The following is a 6882-nucleotide window of genomic DNA, read 5'->3' on the forward strand; positions in this document are numbered from 1 at the left end:
ACTTGTGGCTGTGCACGTAAGCCTTGGGTTTTGAAAATATCCGTCCGTCTCTTTGAGCCTGGGTGAAGCTTTCCGCAAGATGTCATGGCACGTCTCCATGCATCCCGGGTCATCCACTGGTTACTCCAGGGAGCTGATCAACCGTCCTTCACCCAGAGTTGCATTGCATCACGAGGTCTTGAAAATCTTGACTTAACCGGTCTTGGTTATTAAATTATTCTCGCATCACTCGTGATATGCACTCAACCAGAATCCCGTCTACTCAAGCATAGCAATATGAAATTTGTCGTGCCGGGCCAAGTAACGGGGTTGTTGGGTGCCTACCACATGATACAACAATATGTAACCATAATTTCCAAGTACCTACGCAGCATGCAATTGGGTATAGGATGGTAGAACTACGATGCATAAAACATAGGTGATACATGATCAAATGACTTGCCTGGTGAGGTTAATGAAGAAGAATTATCGTTCTCGAGAAATAACTTGATAGACTATTCATCACTCTCCGATGAAATCTATATAACAAACATATCATTCACATAAGCACTCATACTAGCAATGAAAACAAAAGAGAGAGCAAATAAGAATCCGAAAGAAACTTCAACTAAAACTAGGAGTCTTCTACTACATCAAACACTAAATAGTTTTTTTTGTTCTAACTAAAAATAAAACATTAAATAACAGAGAACTAAGATATAAATTTAACCAAGATAAAATAAAGTATTTTACATAAAACTATTTTGAAAGTATTTTCAAATGGGAGTTGAAACAGTAGAGAAATCAATTGCAAGTTATTAGAGAACTGGAATTGATTTCATGATAACAAATAAAAATAAAAATAAAAAATTGTTGAAAACCTACTATTAACTAACAGAAACAAAATATAAACTTTATGAAATATAAAAGAAAATAATTTAAAAACAATTATAGAAAAAGAAATAGCCATAATCCTAAAAGAACTAAAACAGAATCTGTTTTGGTAAAAACCCCAAGTAAAATTATTTAAAAAAATTGAAATTTATACTACTGAAAGATATGATCATTAGGAAACAGCAGCAAGAAGAATGAAATGAAATCCTATTTTTAAACTCCGAGAATAAGAAAAACAAGGTTTAAATTAAATCTGGGCTAATTCGAATTTGAAAATTTCAAACATAGGCAAATAATATGTTTACGGAAACTACAAGAAAATTGTGATCTAACGCAAAAAGAATCACCTAATTCGGAGTTATAGACTAATAGATATGAATTCTATAAGTTTACTCTTTTTCTGAAAAAAACTGTGATGGGATTTCTATGAAGCTCACCGTGGCTGGACAGGCTTGGAGGTGCTCCGGCGAGGTGGGGCTGCTCCGGCGAGGTGGAGCTCACCGGCGGGGAGGGGGACGGCGGAGGAGGTCGGCGCTGTGGAGAGGAGCGTTAGGGGCTCTTGGAGGCGAGCGGGTGGTGTCCTCGCGATGTAGGCGTGCTCCTTGTGAGCTTCTGTAGACAGGGAAAGGGGAGATGGTGGCGAGGTGGCTACGGGCAGGGAGGAGGCGAGTTGATGGGGAAAATGGAACGAGGAGGAGGAGGGGGTTCTTATAGGGGGCTCCGGAGGCGCCGGGAAGGAAGGGAGAGGGAGATCTGGAAGGTGGAGGTTCTCTGTCTCCATTGCTATGGAAGTTGGTGGGAGAGAGGCAGTACGTGAGGAAGAAGAAGGTCCTATTGGGCCAGATTTGGAAAGGCTTTAATGGGCCAGGACAAAGTTTCCAATAAATTGCGATTTCTTTCCTATTTTGAAAAACCGGAAAGTAAACGATAAAAGGGAAACTAAATAAATTCGGAATATAGAGTTTCTATATACTAAAATTATCAGAAAAATAAAATCTAAATGATAGGAATTTTTCCATGGCCAAAATAAAAACTAAAAAAAATGTTTTTCCAGAAAATCCCAAAAAGCATTATTTCTTTTTGCAATTATTTTCTCAAATTAAATTTTGGTTTTTTCTTGGCTCAAAATATTTCAATAAATGCCCCTGGTTTTTGGAGGGTCATGTTCCTCCTCTCTTTCTTGCTTGGCAAGAATTTATTCCTGGCATTTCTTGAGTGGAGAAAAAATAGAATTGAAAAACAAAAATCGAAAGAAATTCAAATGCCACCTTCATTCAAATTCTTTATAGTTGAAGAAGTCATGCTATCTCCTCTCATTGATTTTAAATGGATGAATTTGAATTCACCGGAAAAAGGGGAAAGTCATTTTATTCCCTCTCATTCAAAAGTTTTTGAAAAGTTTCAAATTTCACTCAAGTTTCAATCACTCAAACAAACAAACAATCAATCTAATAATTTTATTAACATTCCAAAATTTGGGATGTTACAAACCTACCACACTTAAAAAGAATCTCGTCCTCGAGATTCGAAGAGGCTGGAAAGGAAGGTTAGGCTTTGGGGGTCCTTTAACAAATCCAATCTCCGGCAAAGTGGGATGCTACCACACTTAAAATGAAGATTACTGGTCAATTAAGACTTTAACAATCCTTTGGGGTTTTGGAATCTGACTCCTCACAGTCTTGATACTAACTCCTTTGGTGATGCTCTTCCGTTATATTCATAACGTTTCCATTAAAACGAGGGTTCTTGTGTTGATATAAGCTTCTTCCGTTACTGGGTCTTCTTAACTGACTGTCTCGTGGTCAATTCTAAATAACATATCGATGGTTCTCATGGTGGTCTACCATTTGTGGTTATCCTGCAGAGAGAGGGGTCTTGGTTTCATCCTCACCGTAAAATTTCTTACGCGTGACAACAAGTGCCATGTACATAGGGCTTTCAGCATACCATTCTAAGGCTTTAAACCAAAGCTTCAAAGAACGTCGTCTCTCTCTATGGGTAAGTCTCTCAGATTTACCATTCCGAATAGCAAGATAAATGATAAGAGTAAGTCGTCATGGTGATCAATCCATTCCGCACCCAAATCATTTCTCTGTATAAGGTTTAGCGAATCTCGCATTCTAACACTTGGGCATCCTCACAAGCATTGCATAATTTTTCTTGTCCACGAACGAAGTTCGGATAATCCATTGTTTCTGCAATCTGAACAAAACATTTATCGTATCTTCACAACTCTCGGGTTTTCGTATGCTCATAAGAAAACGTTTGCTGATCCATCTTAGCTTTTTCCAAGTTTCCTTCTCCAAATAGGTAGTACTTGATCCTTATTAGTCTCGGGGTCTGTGGGTTGCAGGCATACTTGGAATCACTACGCCTTAAATCCTATAGTGTTTCATTCCATCATACTCTTGGGGTAACCATCATATAAATTATCCTTAGACTTATTTCTGGTACACACTCTACTCTCTGGGATACTTTCCATTGACGTGTTTTCCATTAAAAGGTATTGGTTCATCCAAAAATCATATTCAATTCATAATCAATCCTTTATTACATCCTTAATTTCTTCAAAATTCCAACTCAAAAGTAATTTATTACAAATTCTGCCATCCACATTGTCCGGTATGGTCAAGCATTTCTGTCAACTTTATTCATGTGTCTCTCTTGGAGGTACTTTAGTTCCACTCGAACTTTCCTAGGTGCTCCTTGAAATCATCCATCTTTTTCTTCATCATGGTGGCCATGAGCTTCATCTCCATCATCTCCGCACGTACCTCACTCAGGTACTCCTGGGTATGACGGAGTCTTGCTTCAAGTATTTCTCCAATCTCACGTATGGCTTCCATGGCAGCTTCACGAACAGCATCAAAGAAGGTTGCTCGTGGTACACGTGAAATGAATAAGTATTTCCCCATAGTCTTTGGACAAACTCCTTTCACATGGTGGAGGTGTACTTCCACGTACCAATGTTCTACTCCACTTTCCATCAATGGGTAGCCTTTGTAGACTGCATCTCCTTCAAGATGAATGTGCTTCATCATGTCCTTAAAGATTTTCGGGTAATCATGATCACTGGTCAGGGTCATGATCATTTCTGGGCCCTTGAGGAACGACTCGTAGAGAGTTATCATCTGCAGGTGTCAGTAAATAGGTACTCAGAGGAATGTACATGTCTCCTTGGTAGTTATGGTACATTCCTACTCAGTGGATCCTGTGGGTTTACCGATTACTACCACACTTAAAATGAATTATACTCATGCCTGCATAGACCATATTTTCTCATATCCTCATAATTGTTCAGAGATCTTTGTTCGAAGAGAAACAACGCATACAGTTTCAACATAGGCAATCATGAGACAATAAATTCCATTTCTTCATGATGTTATTACAATCTCAGGGACTTATGTTACAAAAAAATTCACTCCACGATCTCATGAAAAACAAGAGTTCATCAGATTACACTAATTGCCGATGTCAAAACTTAACTACTCCTTTTTAGTTTTCTTCCTTTATGGACAATCGTTAGCAAAATGTCATGTTTCCTTGCAACAAAAGCAAATGAGTTTTGACAAGTCTCGAGGCGTCTTAGTGTTTGCTTTTGCTCCTTGGGTTTCCGGCTTCTTTCCTGAGCACATGTATTTGTGGTGGCCAAATTCCATACACTTGTAACATCTGAAATGACTCAGGTCTATATCTGCAGAGATTTGGCTCTTCCGAGGGAACCTTTTTTTCTTTCCGGATTCCTTTATTTTGGCCAGTTCTTCTATTTCAAGTGGATCAAACTCCACTTTTTCCGTCAGGAAGTTTCCCAGATACTCTTGGCTTCTCTTCGTACAATCCTGTGAATAATGTCCTTCTTCTCCACATGAGTAGCATGGATTGGAGAAAAATCTAGTCAGACCTTGTCCATCAGGGTCTTCAATATTTTCGTTCAGCACAGGCTCTTCTAGAATCTTCTTCTTGAGTGTTTCCTTCATTGGTTCTTTCTGCTGCTGGACAACTTGTTGTACCTTGGGGTAAATGTGACATTGAGCTGGGTGGTGGGTGGTTCCTTCACAAAGGAAACAAGTCACCTGACTACTTGGGCACTCCTCAGCTGGGTGATTTTCTTCACAATGAGTGCATCCATCCTTGTGTTCTTCCTGGGTGTGTCCTATTTCTCCACAGATCTTGCATGCACAAGTCTTCTCCTTCGGATTATCATAGCACTTCTGAATAAGTCGGGATCTTAACAGAGTGTTCTTGAATTTCCCAAGTTTGTGCTGCACTAAATCCTTGTATGGCATGGTGCATTTTCTACCATATAGCAGCACATTGGGTAAAGTACTGGAGAGCGTGTTCCACTTCATACTTCCTTGAGATCAAGTTGCTCCCGAAGTGGTTCTCCATGTTTTGAATCCATATTTCAGCCTTCAGCTGGGTCATTGGTCCAGAGACTACAAGTCCAGCTTCATACTCCATCTGGTAGGGTTGAGGTTTTGGGGATGAGACGGGTAAGAGAGGGAGGGAGATACACACAACACAAACAATATTTTGAGAATAGGTTTTATTTGTGGCCGTCGGATAACACACACCAATGACGGCTCACAAATCATCGTATCTAACGTGGGTATATAAAAGGGGTTTGGACTTCTAATGGACATATAATTATTCGAACACTTCAGGGTCTTCGAGTTCTTCGGGTCTTGAGAGGCTACTGTTGGTGTAGCTTCAATTCTTCAAACGCGTGGTGAAATCCTCTTTACTTTGAAGTAGAACTCCATTGATTCTTCGTGAGGTCGAAGGGGTAAGGGGATTGTATAACTATTTGAGGTGAGAGAGAACATTTGATGAAATCAGAAGAGATGAGAAGTAAAGGATGTTCTTGAAGAATTTTTAGAGAGATCCTATCCTATGAAATTCCCAGTTTCTAGGGTCACATCCTACAGTCAACATGTGCTCTGATACCATTTCTGTAGCGACCCGACTCAAAACGAGTCAAGCCTCTGTGTTTCCGTGCCATCCCTGGATCAGTGTGCTGGCACACATAGTACATCAATGTATATATCAAAGTGCAATCACATGTAAATAGCGTAAAACTGATATATACCTTAAAATCTCAACGGAAGCAGTCAAGGGAGTGGAGTCCCAATAAACACCAACGGCAAGTTGAGTGCGGACCGTAACCCTGAATCGTACTCTTACTCGTCGAGGAAATATCTACAACATAAGACATTGCAGCCGTGTAGGTCAGCATATTGAATATGCTGGCAAGTCACATATGAGAGGGGGTAAAATGTCATCTATACTATATGCATATATGGCAGGTGGGGTTGTATGATTTTAGCGAAAAGCAATCTTTTCTCCTACTCAAGAGAGGGGCTAAAAGCAAAATATTACTAACTGTTGGTTGTTAATGAGATGGTTCCACCAACCAGTTCTCATAACCAAGTTATCAATATTACCCACATCAAATATATATAAATGGTGTTGAGAATTCCAGATAACTTCAGTTCCTTTGGCTCAAGTTGTCCATGACCGTGGACACGGCTAATCGATTAGGTTTGAGTACTCTGCAGAGTTTTGCACAGGTTCCCCACAAGATTTGATTGCCTCCGTGTATGTCCTCGCACTTCAGGGTGTTTGAAGACTGGATGATCAAAACATGATCTTTCAACGGGTCCCTCTGAATCCCTGTCGGTGCCCATCCAAATCCTACCGTTCTTCTACATCTCCTGGCACCGCCTGTCCAGAGTCGCCCGTTGTCCAACCAAGCCAGAGCCCATAATGACTTGTGGCTGGGTAGGTAAGCCATGGGTCTCGAAAATATTCGTCCGTCTCTTTGAGCCTGGGTGAAGCTTTCCGCAAGATGTCATGGCACGTCTCCATGCATCCTGGGTCATCCACTGGTTTCTCCAGGGAACCGATCAACCGTCCTTCACCCAGAATTGCATTGCATCACGAGGTCTTGAAAATCTTGACTTAACCGGTCTTGGTTATTAAATTATTCTCGCATCAGTCGTGATATGC

Source organism: Hordeum vulgare, chromosome 2H (assembly GCF_904849725.1).
Source record: "Hordeum vulgare subsp. vulgare chromosome 2H, MorexV3_pseudomolecules_assembly, whole genome shotgun sequence".
Classification (NCBI taxonomy): domain Eukaryota; kingdom Viridiplantae; phylum Streptophyta; class Magnoliopsida; order Poales; family Poaceae; genus Hordeum; species Hordeum vulgare.